This window comes from Balaenoptera acutorostrata (genome assembly GCF_949987535.1).
Source record: "Balaenoptera acutorostrata chromosome 6 unlocalized genomic scaffold, mBalAcu1.1 SUPER_6_unloc_3, whole genome shotgun sequence".
NCBI classification, from domain to species: domain Eukaryota; kingdom Metazoa; phylum Chordata; class Mammalia; order Artiodactyla; family Balaenopteridae; genus Balaenoptera; species Balaenoptera acutorostrata.
The window spans coordinates 398,407-413,033 of NW_026645492.1; the positions used below are offsets into that span (position 1 = coordinate 398,407).

General features: G+C 41.1%; 1 protein-coding gene across 8 annotated transcripts in view; it reads left to right on the forward strand.

Moving 5' to 3' along the window:
• The window catches only part of LOC130706600 (V-type proton ATPase subunit B-like), a 123,508-nt gene that overhangs the window by 97,444 nt on the left and 11,437 nt on the right, over positions 1 to 14,627 (forward strand). Inside the window, exon 5 of one of the 8 annotated variants that reach the window (XM_057539263.1) lies at positions 12,547 to 12,590. The exons of the other annotated variants lie outside the window; for them this stretch is intronic. The gene's annotated coding sequence lies outside the window, so the exon portion shown is untranslated. Of the gene's footprint in view, positions 1 to 12,546; positions 12,591 to 14,627 lie in introns of those variants that run through there. 8 annotated transcript variants of the gene reach the window in all.

Here is a 14,627-nt window from a genome sequence, read left to right on the forward strand (position 1 = left end):
TATTTTATTTTATTTTATTTTATTTTTTTAATTTTTTATTTATTTATTTATTTTTAATTTATGGCTATGTTGGGTCTTCGTTTCTGTGCGAGGGCTTTCACTAGTTGTGGCAAGTGGGGGCCACTCTTCATCGCTGTGCGCGGGCCTCTCACTATCGCGGCCTCTCTTGTTGCAGAGCACAGGCTCCAGACACGCAGGCTCAGTAATTGTGGCTCACGGGCCCAGCCGCTCCGCGGCATGTGGGATCCTCCCAGGCCAGGGCTCGAACCCGTGTTCCCTGCATTAGCAGGGAGATTCTCAACCACTCCGCCACCAGGGAAGCCCCCCTTTGAAGTATTTTAAGTGGCATTAAGTACACTCACATTGTTGTGTCACTATCACCCCACTATTCATCTTCAGAATTTTTTTGAGAGGTAAAACAACTAATATTTACTGTGTATATTTTTTATACAATTGTTAAAGGTTACACTCCGTTTTCAGTGATTACAAAATATTGGCTATATTCTTCGTGTCATACAACGCATCCTTGCAGCCTCTCTTACACCCAATAGCTTGTACCTCCCACTCCCCACCCTTTTTTTGCCCCCCTCCCCCCGGTAACCACTAGTTTGTTCTCTATATCTGTGAGTCTGCTTCTTTTTTGTTATATTCACTAGTTTGTTATAGGTTTTCGATTCCACGTGTAAGTAATATCATACAGTGTTTGTCTTTCTCTGTCTGACTTCTTTCATTCAGCACAATGCCCTCCAAGTGCATCCATCAGAACTTCTTTCATCGTCCCAAACTGAAACTTGCTACCCATTAAAAACTAACTCCCCATTTCCTTTCTTTCTCCAGGTGCTGGCAATCACCATTTTACTGGCTTTATAAATTTGAATAGATACCTCATATAAGTGGAATCATATAATTTTTGTTCTTTTGTAACTAGCTTATTTCACTTAATGTTTTCAAGGGTCATCCATTCTGTGGCATGTGTCAGAATTTCCTTCATTTTAAGGCTGAATAATATTCCACTGTATGTATAGCCCAGATTTTTTTAATCCATTCATCTGTTGGTAGATATTTGGATTGTTTCCACCTTTTGGCTATGGTGGATAATGTTGCTGTGAACATGAGTGTACAGATATCTCCTTGAGACCCTTCTTTCAACTTTTTTGGATATATACCCAGAAGTGAGATTGCTGGATCATATGGTAATTCTATTTTTAATTTTTTGAAGACCTGCCATAATGGTCTTGCAAGTGGCTGCACTGTTTTACATTCCTACCAGCAGTGCACGAAGTTTCCTATATATCCTTGCCGACACATCTTATTTTCCATTAAAAAAAAAAATAGCCAATCTAAAGGGAGTGAAGTAGTATCTTACTATGGTTTTGATTTGTATTTCCCTAACAAACATCTTTTTCTGTGCTTATTGGGCATTTGTGTATCTTCTTTAGATAAATGTTTATTGCAGTACTTTGTGCATTTTAAAATCAGATTGATCTTTTTGTTGTTGAGATGTACAAAGTTCTTTATATATTCTGGATATGAACCCCTTATCATATATATGATTTGCAAATATTTTCTGTTGTTCCATTGGTTGCCTTTTTCACTCTGTTGATAATGTTCTTTGATGTATCCAAGTTTTAAATTCTGTTGTTATGTTTTGATATTTCTTCTTTTTCAATGTAAGCATTTATAGCTATATGTTATGTTGTTATCTATTTTGGCTTATGTTGTCTGTACTTTTGGTTTCATATCCAAGAAATCATTGCCAAATCCAATGTGATGAAATTTTTTTTTTTTAATGTAACAATTTAGCTTAATCTTTTATTTATTTATTTTTGGCTGTGTTGGGTCTTCGTTTCTGTGCGAGGGCTTTCGTTTCTGTGCGAGGGCTTTCTCCAGTTGTGGCAAGCGGGGGCCACTCCCCATCGCGGTGCGCGGGCCTCTCACTATCGTGGCCTCTCTTGTTGCGGAGCACAGGCTCCAGACGCGCAGGCTCAGTAGTTGTGGCTCACGGGCCCAGTTGCTCCGCAGCATGTGGGATCTTCCCAGACCAAGGCTCGAACCTGTGTCCGCTGCATTGGCAGGCGGATTCTCAACCACTAGCGCCACCAGGGAAGCCCTCGTGATGAAATTTTTATACTATGTTTTCTTCTAAATGTTTTATAGTTTTAGGTCTTATGTTTAGGACTTTGATCCATTTTGAGTTCATTTTTGTATATGGTGTAAGGTAAGGGTCCAATTTTATTCCTTTACATGTGAATATCCAATTTTCCCAGCACCAATTGTTGAAAAGACTGTCCTTTCTGAATACATGGTACCCTTGTTGAAAATGATTTGTAGATCACTTTGTGAAACATTGACATCTTAAAAATATTAAGTTTTCTAATCCATGAACACAGAATGGTTTTCCATTTATTTGTGTCTTTAATTTCTTTTAGCAATGTTTTGTAGTTTTCAGAGTACAAGTCTTTTGCCTCCTTGACTCAGCTTATTCCAAAGTATTTTATTCTTTTTGATAATGTTGTAAATGGAATTGCTTTCTTAATTTTATTTTTGGATTGTTCCTTACTAGTGTATTGAATTGCAACTGATTTTTGTGTATTGATTTTGTATCCCGAAACATTGTTCCCTGATTAGTTCTAACAATTTTGGGGGGGGGGGTGGATCTTTAGGGTTTTTTACATATAAAATCATGTTGTCTGCAGAGATAATTTTACTTCTTACTTTACAATTTGGATGTCTTTCATGCCTAATTTCTCTGGCTAGGACTTCCAGTATTATGTTGAACAGAAGTGACAAAATCTAGCATCCTTGTCTTGTTCCTGATCTTAGAGGAAAAGCTTTCAACCTTCACCAAAAATTATCATGTTCAGCGTGGGTTTTTCATATATGGCTTTTTATTATGTGGAGGTAGTTTCTTCTATTCTTAGTCTCTTGAGTGCTTTTATCATGTAAGTGTGCTGACTTTTGTCAAGTGCTCTTTCTGTATCAGTTGAGATGATCCTGTGCTTTTCCTCTTCATTTCATGAATACTGTATATGACATGGCTGGTTTTCTATATATTGAACCACCCTTGCATTCCAGAAATAAATCCCACTTGGTCATGGTGCATAATCCTTTTAATATGCTGCTAAATTTGATTTACCAGTATTTTGTTGAGGATTTTTGCATCATTGTTTATAAGGCATGTTGGTCTACAGTTGTCTTTTCTTGTAGTGTCTATGTGGCTTTGGTATCAGAGAAATGCTGGCCTCAGAATGAGTTAGAGAGTGTTCCTTCTCCTTTAAGTTTTGTAAGAGTTTGAGAGGATTGGTGTTGGTTCTTCTTAGTTCTTCTAAATATTTGGTAGAATTCATCCATGAAGTCATCTGGTCCAAGGCTTTTCTTTGCCAGGAAACTTTTGGTTACCAATTAAACCTCCTTACTAGGTCTATTCAAATTTTCTGTTTCTTTTTGATTTAGTTTTGGTAAGTTATGTGTTTCTAGGAATTTATCCATTTCACCTGGATTATCCAGTTTTTTAGTGTACAGTTCATAGTAATCTCTTATAATCCTTTTATTTCTGTTAAATATGTAGCCATGTCTTTGTCTTTATTTCTGATTTCAATTATTTGGGTCTTCTTTTTTTTATTTTCCTTAGTCAATCTAGCTAAAGATTTGTCAATTTTGTTGATTTTCAGAGAACCGACTCTTGGTTTCATGGATTTTTTCTATTGTTTTTCTAGTCTCTCTTTGTTTATCTCTGCTCTAATCTTTATTATTTCCTTCCTTCTTTGAGCTTTCAGTTTAATTTGTTCTTCTTTTTCTAGTCCCTTAAGGTGTAAGGGTAGGTGGCTGATTGTGATATGTTTCTTCTTTTTCAATGCAAGCTTTTACATTACATTTTCCTCTAAGTACTGCTTTCCCTGCATCCCAGGAGTTTTGGTAAGTTGTGCTTTCATTTTCATTTTCATTTCATTGTTTTCTTGATTTCCTTTAGTTCTTTGTTGGTGTATTCCTTTAACGTTTTGAGCATACATGAGATAGTTGTTCTAAAATCTTTTTCCAGTAAGTCCAAAACCTGTTTCTTGAGGTATGGTGTCTGGATATTTATTTTGTTCCTTTGAATGAGCCTAGTTTTACTGTTTCTTTGTATGCCTGGTGATCTTTTGTTGAAAACTGGGCATTTTAAAAAACAGCCACCTCTCCCAGTCTTCTTATACTTGCTCTACACAGGGGAAGACCTTTGTAATCAGCCTAATGTGATGTCTTAGGGTCTTTTCAGACCTGTGTTGTCTCTGGACCAGTGCGTGTGTTTTTTTCCCCCAGTTCTCCTATTTATACATCTGCTTTTAAATGTCTTGCTTTTCTAAGAGTCTCACTCTTGCTTACTCTTGGGGCCTTAGCTGTCCTATTGTACTCCTCAATCAGTAATCTCTTGTCCTTGGTGTCTGTGGGTCTATAGTTACCTTTGCAACCGTTTTTACAAATCATACCCGCTGCTTCCCATGGCTCCCTTATTCTGAGATCTGAGCCATTTTTGTTTGTCTGAACTCTGAGTTAGGTGTCAAAAGACCAATCCTTAGGCAGCCCACAGACAGGTTAGAACATTGCAGATCAGTCTGCTCTCTCTCAGGTTTGCAAAAGGGGGCTGGGGATCTGGCTGCCACTTTCCTCAAGCTGCACTAAAAAGTGACTAAAAAATGCCACAGGTTTCCTACCCTTTTAAATGTGACATTTTTTGATGGTGCGTTCGCTTGGTTGTTGTAGATCTTTGACTCATTTCTATAGTTTCTATAATGCCTTTTTAGTCTGTTTCTGGTTATGTACTTAAATCAAAACAGGAACATATTCTCGTCACTGCTGGAAGAAAAGAGTCTTTACTCTGCCAACCTGTCACGTGTGATGGATAAAAGGGCCCTTAGGACTGCACGTGGACACTGTCACTTTTTACAGAGAACCAATTCACCTTGTATAACTGGAGATGCTTCCCCTCAAACACAGCTCTGCTCCCTCTGCTGAGGGTGGTGTCAGTCTCTCCCAATGCTGCTGGAAATGGAACACTGCATGCCTGAACACCCCACAAAAATAAAGGGTACTGACGTGCTCCCAGGCCAATACTTGTTCAGGAAGTGAGAGAAGTACTGTAGATATAAAAACATGCCAGTTTCTAAGGCAGCCTTCACTCCACATAGGAAGTACATGGCCAGGATTTGATTTGATAAAAAATTAGTATCACAGTTAGAAACCAGACCTGACCCTGAGCTCCCTTAATGACTTCATCTAATGTCTCCCTGTTGACCCAGCCAGGCCTTATCTTATCCTGTGTCTGGCTATCATTGGCTCTGCCGTCCCCTAAGCCCTTCCCTGCCCCAGGATCTCCTCTCTCTAGGTGCATTTCAGGTGACCTACACTTACCAATTTCTATCAGATGTTTCCTGAGGGCCATCTGGATGTGATCCTAACAACCCGGGCTGAGTGATGCCACTTTGTGGATTCACTAAATGACACATTTCTGTGGGTCACGTCCTCCCAGCCCAGCGGCCCTAACAAGCAGCAGCACGGAAGCTGCTGGCAAACGCTGGGAGGAGCCCTTAGTACTGCAGGGAGCTGCCGGGGGCAGCCTCTCAGGGCCCCACACCCAGGGCTCATCCCAGGAGACACTCCTGAGGAGGGGAAGGCAGGGCTGTGCCCTTGAGGAAGGAGGGACCGCTCACCTCTCTGACCTCGGGCTGGAGAAGGACGAGGGCTCGGGACCGCGGAAGACGTCAGGGAGCTCGCCCTCCTCCCTGAGAGCTCGGTGAGCTGCATCCAGGCGAGGAGGTGAGACCCTGCTCACTGCCCCTCCCTCCGGAATGCAGTCACTGCTACTGAGAACTCTACCCCAGCCCTGATTTCATTGCAGCTGGTTAGAAAAAAGGGAAAACAAACAAAACTAAAACCAAAACCTGACTCTGCACCAGAAGATAAATGAACTTCCATGTGTATGTAGCACCTTTTAAGGATTTGTCTAATTCCAAATGAAATGATCTCTATTTTAACTCATTACTGATTCCTAATTTTCTTCATTTCAGATACAGTCTATAACAATAGATTCCCGTCTGTGTTCTGAAGCAAATCCCCCAGCCTCGCCTCCCACCCCTGTGGGGCCTGGGGAGGGGGGAGGCATCTTCCCCCAGAGAAGGTGGGCATATTCCCCCCTCTCCCCCGTGCCTCCCTGGGCACCCCCTTGCCTGGGGACTGCGGTCTCCCTTCCTTACTCTCACACTCAGGGCCCCTCACAGAATGGCCCTGACCTGACTCCCCAGACTCTTCTCACCATCCTGTTTCCTAAACTTCAGCCAAGTTCCGCCCAGCATCCTGCTTGTCCGGAGAGTGTACCGCCTTCTTCCAAGTCCAGGCCTCTGCATGGAGGTTTGCTCTACCAGAAATGCCCCTCCTCTTGTGGCAACAGTTTAAATTCCTCGTTATTAAATTACAAATCTGCAGCCTCCTCCTCCTTGAGCGTTGCCTGATTTCCCAGCAAACGTATCTGCTGCAATTCCCTGCAGAATCACGTCAGGCCAGGGGCCACTTGGTGCTAGTTTCGCTTCCTGCATCCCAGCCCGTGCATCCCTGAGCGCACAGCTCCATCTCATCTGTCTCTGCCTTGGGTGTTTCCTCATCAGTTAGTCTCCGTAAACGTTGTGAGTGAAGTATTTTCTACATTTCCAGGTATAAGCAGCTGCCATCTCATAAGATAACTTTCTTAAAAGAAGTGATTCCCGGTGTATAGAGCATATTGTAGTTTAACCAGTGGTGGGGGGCAGGGTTGATACAAGTTTCTTCTCATTATTCCTAATACCAGCTCACCAGAGTGATGCTTAAAGGCAAGGACAGTTATGCTAATTTTTGCAGAATAATTTTTAATTCACAAAAACCATTAATTCTAAGACTGAAAAGTTGTATGTGAGATAAGCGTATGATTACTACATCCACAAGCAAATTTTTACAGCCCTGGGACATTATGATGCCCTTAAATCCTCTTGGAACAGGTTGAAAGTTAAGCTGCATTGAGGATTTCTGAATTGCTGATACTCTGATATACCATAGTTCTTTTTTTTTTTTAATTTTATTTATTTATTTATTATTTATTTATATATTTATTTATTTATTTATTTATTTATTTATTTATGGCTGTGTTGGGTTTTCATTTCTGTGCAAGGGCTTTCTCTAGTTGCGGCAAGCGGGGGCCACTCTTCATCACGGTGCGTGGGCCTCTCACTATCACGGCCTCTCTTGTTGCGGAGCACAGGCTCCAGACGCGCAGGCTCAGTAGTTGTGGCTCACGGGCCCAGTTGCTCCGCGGCATGTGGGATCTTCCCGGACCAGGGCTTGAACCCGTGTCCCCTGCATTGGCAGGCAGATTCTCAACCACTGTGCCACCAGGGAAGCCCCCATAGTTCTATAGTTCATCTAAATTAATAAAATGAGATTTAAAAATCACATTCAAAATTGAGCAAAAGCCAAACTAACTCTTTTCGTATTAATTAAATGATAATAATGAGAAGTATGATTGTCCCTTTCGTAAAACATACCAAAATTATATGTTAGATTACATTCACTTAGCACAAAATGTCTTTCAAAAATAAATTGTAAGCACTAAACAATCTGAGGGCTACACCTGCACAGTTTTAGTTGCATATCTGCGTGTACATGACTGACATCCCTGACAGCTTGTAATTCATGTTTTAAAAAATGATGCAGTATTTTAAAAGAATATAGCAGAAGGATAGCTTCTTATGCCTAAATCACCTGTTGTGCAAGGTCCTCACTCTAGTGCATTTTACACAATAGGGTTTTATTAGTCATAAACCATGGCTGACACTCATAAGCGCCAGTGTAAATGGGGAGAATGAAAATAAAGATGGGGCCTGAGAAACTGAGCTATTGTGAGCCAAGGTCCAGGAAGCAGACTCTCTAATAGCTTATTGGGTGTCTAGGAGCCAACAGAACCTTCTAGATAGTCTGTATAGGAAATCATCTAGCTTTCCCAAACTACATACATTTGGAATTAAAATTCCATTTGCTGCCAGTATCATTGTAAATGGGGGAGTAAGTCTCCCTTGTAGGGTCTTTAAGGGCCACTGCAATATTTCTGCAGAAGAAATTACAGGGTTTATTATACTCACAGGTCCTAGAGGAGAAGACAGGGCGCACCTCACCATTCAGCAGCCACCTAGCAGGTGGGGAGTCGAGAGAGAGTGAGGACCTTGGGCAAGTCTGGGTGGAGCAGAAACAAGGCTTGAGGAGATTTCATTGTTTCTTGGAATGTCTAAGTCACAGTCGGGGAGGGCAAAAAGGGAATCTTGCGGCAGGAACCAGCCTGGGCACACCCACGCACCTGGTCCCCTGGGTGTTGAGGCAGCAGGAAAATAGGAAATTTAAAAAAAACTTTACAATCCAATCATCTTCACTCTTTATTCTCATTTTCAACCTTATTTTCCAAAATATACAATCCTTAGTTCTCCGAAAGTTAGGGAGAGGAAACTGGCTTCCTATTAGTTAACGGTGATGCAACACTGAAACACTGGACATCCTGCTGAGGTTTCCATGGTGTCCGCTGGGCTCTGCAGCACCCAGCTCCTGGAACTTTTCAGACTCCTCAGTGAATTCATTATTGTTTAAAAGAAAAGAACACCCCGTCTTTCTGTTTTTGTTCCTTCTGTCACTGTTTTTATTCTGCCTTGCCTCATTCTACAAACCATCGGCCATGGAACTCCTGTATAGTTTTTCATTGTACGTAAAACACCAATACATCTTCCATCGTGGAGGTAGTCAGGGCAATCACTGTTACCTCTCTTTTGCACAGAAAAATGGAGGTTCATGGAGATTAAGAGATGTATACAAAGTTGGAATCACAACAGGTCAGGAACTCTAATTTAGTTCTTTGGACTTAAAAAAGTATTGTTTTCTCCACAAATTCATCACTGCCTCACTAAGTTTATATGTGCAGCAAACATGGACAGAAGGCTCTTAGGTCTGGGCATTCATCACTACCTCCAGGGAGGGAGCCCAGGGGCAGCGGTGCTGAGAGCTCTCACTGCCCTCAATCTCCCCCTTTGCTGCCCTGAGCTCAGGTAGGACCCTGCGGGCAACTCATGTGGTCCCCAGGGCTCTCCTAATGGGTCCAACATTGAAGCCAGGACACAGACCCCATGGGGCCTGTAAACTGCCTGCCCATCTGCACGAGGATGACAGGCAGACTCAGTGATGGGACAGGCAGAGCCCACACAGAAACAGTAAGGAAGTCACCTGCTCCTCTGTGCTTCATTGAACCTTTGAGAGACAGGCACGGAACCGAAAATGCCATCCTTGTATCAGGACACCTACCACACTTATGTCACTTTCAAACACAAAGTCAAAGAGACTTTATGTCACTCAAAAACACAAAGTAAAAGCTTCTTCAAGACAGGAGGAGAACAGGAGAATTCTATCTTTGAATATTCCTACAATATTTGTAGTGAGTATTTAACATGAAAAAAGTAGTCAAAGTATTTTTCTTAAAATCACCTCCTATGCAGCTATAAAATTCTTTAAGAAAAATAGTCCAGGATAGAAATATAATAGAGACTGCACACATTCATGAATTTATCTGCCTCCTAACAAGTCCAACTTGTGAAGTGTAGAGCATTTTATATGTTAGAGGCATAATTATAAATCGCTAAAATACCCGCTTGATCACACTGCAGTACATTTTCATTGCTTTACTTGAATGCTCACCTAAGATTTTTCTCTGAAATGTACTCAGAGCAGAGACAGTTATACAATGAAAGTGAGAAATTGTAAGAGCATAACAGTGTCTTAGAAATAGTCCATGTAGAAACCACTTACCCCAGCACAATCTTGCCACATGTTTTATGTTCTGTCCACAGAGCCAGCCCATGGCAGCTCATAGTAAGGCGGTCAAAGAGAGTGTTCTGTCCTTTCTCTCTTACCTACTCAGACATCAACATTTTCTCCTGCTCTTTCTGTGTCAGCTGCTCTCAGGTGAGAATAAAGGAGGTGAAAATGTGAGCTTTCCTAGGAAAGCTCTGCCTCTGTCTCCCATCCTCTTCAGAGCCTTACAGGGCGCCTGCTGGCAATTGTGGTTCAAGTAATATTGTTGGATGAATAAACAGATGAGAGACCCTGACTTAGAAGAGTCACTTTGTTGTACAACAGAAACTAACACAGTATTGTGAAGCAATTATACTCCAATAAAGATCTATTTTAAAAAGTAATTAACTAATTAATTTTTTTAAAAAAAGAATGCCACAAAGGGTAGTTCCATTTCAGAAAGACACTTCTTAAGATTGAAAAGTCTTTGAGATTCACAGTAAATCAATATTTCAATGCCATGGTGGCCCCTTAGACACTATGGGGAAGACTAGAAGGGATATTTTGAAAGACACTGACCATTTCTAGTGTATTTCAAATCGTACCTCATGGTTTGCCCAGTGATTATAAATTTGATGCTGTTCATCATATAGTCCTTCTTTATAGTGAGGCGAGCGGGGGCTACTGTTCGTTGCAGTGCGCGGGCTTCTCATTGCGGTGGCTTTCTCATGTTGCAGAGCTCGCGGGCTCTAGAGCACAGGCTCAGTAGTTGTGGCGCACGGGCTTAGTTGCTCTGCAGCACATGGGATCTTCGTGGATCAGGGCTCAAACCCGTGTCCCCTGCATTGGCAGGCGGACTCCTAACCACTGCCCCACCAGGGAAGTCCCTATAGTTTGTCTTCTATAGACCTTTATTCATCTGTACTAGCCTGTAGTAGTCAGGTGTTAAGTTTAAAGCATTAATTCTGCTATCTTGCTTTTTTAGCATTTTTGTGAATGAGATAAATCTTTGCTTTTACTTATTTATAAAGAGTATATTATATTACATTATATATTTGCATTTCTGAAATTTTTATAGCTAAGACATGATAAAAACATGGGAAGATCTGCTTAACTAAAATGGGGAATTTTCTTCTAAAACTTCGATCTAATGTCTGTGAAATAATCCAGAAGAGAAGTAATAACAAGCAGTTTTCTTTATACACCAGGGAACATCAGTGAACTCTTCCTTGCATTTCAACCAGTCAGACTGATTGAATTCATATTTAGGTGAGAGTGATTACGCTGTCGAGACAATTAAGTGAGGTGATCTAAGCCAAGTGCTTGGCTCAGGGCGTCATTTATGGGAAGCTCTCCACAAACACACAACATCATTATCATTATTATTTCATGAATAATTTGATAATATATTTGCTCCTGGCTTGGATTCTTCTCTCTTGGATACTTTTGCTAGCACAAAATTTTTTTTCCAATTATTGTAAATTTCACTAAATTTTGGAAACTGATGATCTTTTGTTGCCTAATGGTAAAATACCATCGGATTCTGATTTGAAATGGTACATAGAAAAACTCCTCTCTCATGCAGTTAAGAAGTGATTAGTTAGCAGTGTGCAAAACATTCAGGTAGAAATAGTGCCTCCAGGAGTCTCTATTTCAGAATTCCCCAGATAAGGGTCAACTCCCTACTCCCTCATGTAAACCGACATGTTCATGTTACTGTAGCATGGTTTGTCATCCCGTTGGTTTGGAAGGAAACTAGGATGGTAGAAAGAAATATGCAGAAAGATGCAGTCCAACTTAAGTAGAACCTGTTTTTAAAAAGTGACCCTGTGATACTAGCCCATTAAAAGCTCCCTTAGAAACCTCTGACATCCCCAGGGTCAAACGTGCCTCATTCAGTGGCTGTTTCATTATCTCAGTCCAGTGGGTGTCATCCTAGGCACAAGCTCCACCATCACCTTTATTTTTGTTCTTCACTCTGCCCAGATCAGAAGCTGCAAGTTGTTAGGGAACCAAAAGTGCAGGCCCACTAGAAATGGGTAAAAAAAAACCCAAATGTTTGTTTAGATGATACTATCTATCAGAGCTGGAGAGACACGAAGCCGATCATGAGAGAAGAGTCTCTGCTGTATATTAATGTGAACTTTTCTGGAACAACATGCTCTCTTTAGCTTTTCCACATGTCTAATCACTAAGAGCTTGTCTAGCTACATGAGAATAACAAAACCAAAAGCCCCACAACTGCCTAGAAGCTTATCAGTATCAGAAGGGTACATCATTTTAAGTCCATTCAGTATAACACCATGCAGCTGTTAAAAAAGAATGAGCAACACTGAGATGTTCTGACATGGAAAGATCTGTAAGACTTGAGTGGTTTAAATGGAAACAGGAGGTTGGAGAATAATTTGCAAAATATGATTCCATTTCTGTTAAAATGCATGAAGACAGCTCATGAGTGCACAGATTAAAAATATGTATGACTATGATGGTAAAGGACTAGAAACACATCCACTGATGGTGACCCCTGGGAAGACGGTGGGCAGGTGGGTAAGAGATGATTTACATGTTTTACTCTGTACACTTAGTCTTGGAATATTTTATAAGAATGTGTTGATGTCTATAAAGTAAATAATAAGAGCAGATACTTAGCACTTACTATGTGCCTGGCACTGTTCCTCAAAGCATGCTTCTGAAGTGAATACTGTAATCATTTTACAGATGGAAAAACCGGGACACAAATGGGCTGAGAAAATTGTCCAAGACCCCCCATTTAGTGATTGACAGTGAGGTAAACAAATTTCTTCAATAGCATAAAGAGGGTTGGATCACATGAGCTCTAAGATCTCTCTTATTTTTTTTAAACGTTTGTTGTTGTTGTTCTATTTTATTTTTGGCTGTGTTGGGTCTTTGTTGCCACTCATGGGCTTTCTTTAGTTGCACCCAGCGGGGACTACTCGTTGCAATGCACGGGCTTCTTTCTCATTGCAGTGGCTTCTCTTGTTGCGGAGCACGGGCTCTAGGCATGTGGGCTTCAGTTGTTGTGGCCCACAGGCTCAGTAGCTGTGGCCCACGGGCTTAGTTGCTCTGCGGCATGTGGGATCTTCCCGGACCAGGGCTCGAACCCGTGTCCCCTGCCTTGACAGGTGGATTCTTAACCACTGTACCACCAGGGAAGCCCTCTAAGATCTCTTGAGTGATCATGTCTCAAAGGGCTAAGAGGCTGGGCTATGGATTCAGATGTCCCTTGTAATAATCCAGCTCTGAAACTGGCTAGTTGTTCACCGGGGGCAGGTAACTGAGTCCTTCTGAGCCAGTTTCCTTATCTGTACAAGGTAGAGTAGGCACTGCCTCACAGCATTACACGTGAGGACATATAGGGAGGAATGCCTAGAGACCCAGTTGGACCCTCAGAGTTGGTATGGAGATTATTTTAATCTCAAAACATTTGGGAATCAACAGATGCAGAAAGAGCTTTCCTTATTTGACTAAAAGCAGACATTTCTGAGAAATGAGACTTCTATGATTCCCTCTTCAAGACAGGTCTACTCCCAGGAGAGAAATCAAGAGTAAACCTACCACAAATCCCCTCTCTGGGGAGATTCGCATAGAAGGAAAGACCCCTTGAACGTGCAGACACAAAATAATCACAAAATTACTTATCTTTCATTTATTCTTCTAAAAGAATCGAAGTCCTTTCTTCCACTTTCCTTTTCTCTGCTAAGTTAGATATATAAACCTCTAACTTTAAACATTTAGTGAGATAGTTACTTCTCTTGTTAGCTCCCATATATATGAATAAACTTCTTCTCCTGTTAAACTATCTTTTGTCATTTTAATTTGCAGGCCCCTAGTTACTAAACCTAATAGGGCAGAAGAAAAGTCTGCTTCCTGACACTAGCAATTGGTTGGTGAATGATACCATCATTGCCTGTGACTCTGAAATCACAAGATCATAGATTAATCTGCATATCTAAAGAGTCCAACCTGTACTCTGAGGTTAAAAATGAGATCATCAAAGCATACTGAAGTATGGATATAAACATTTTGAAATGATAAAGATCTGGCTGTACACATAACATGTTTCTTCAATTCTGTAAAATTTTATGTAGGTGGAAATTTTACTGCAGAAACAAACTCAAAGACTGAAATTACATGAATAGAATATGGTGTAGCAAAATTTAGAGCTGAGCAAATGTGACATATAGTTAACGAGATGCATGCTTTTTATTATGTCACATTTTAATTAAAAATGAATGGTAATCAGTTCACAATAGTGACTTCAGTTGATCCTGCTTCTAAATGGTTAAAGCAAAAATAAGCTCCTGATCTGCTCTTCAGAAGATGAACTATGGCCATGGTAGATCTTTTTCTCTTTCCCTTTTGGAAGAGAAAAGGGGAGGGTGTCCCCAGGTGACAGGGACTGGAGTCTTGTGGGCCCAGCACACTTCCCTGTTGGGAAGAGGAAGGAGGAAGTATTTGCTTACATTTCCCCCAGTGCCTGGAACCTAAGCTGCAGCTTCCCTAGAACATTGTTAATGATGAGAAGGATCTCATGGCAGAGGGATGGTGGCCGCCGTGCCTAAACCAGGAACCTGATGCCTTCCCTGTCTTAGATTGTGGAGTTTCCTACCAGAAAATCTGAAAAGAAAGGATTTATGGGAAGCAGTAAATGCAGAAGTAAAAGACAATTTTTTTTTAAGCAGATATTCATTTTTAATTATTTATTTATTTATTTATTTTTGGCTGTGTTGGGTCTTCGTTTCTGTGCGAGGGCTTTCTCCAGTTGCGGAGAGCCGGGG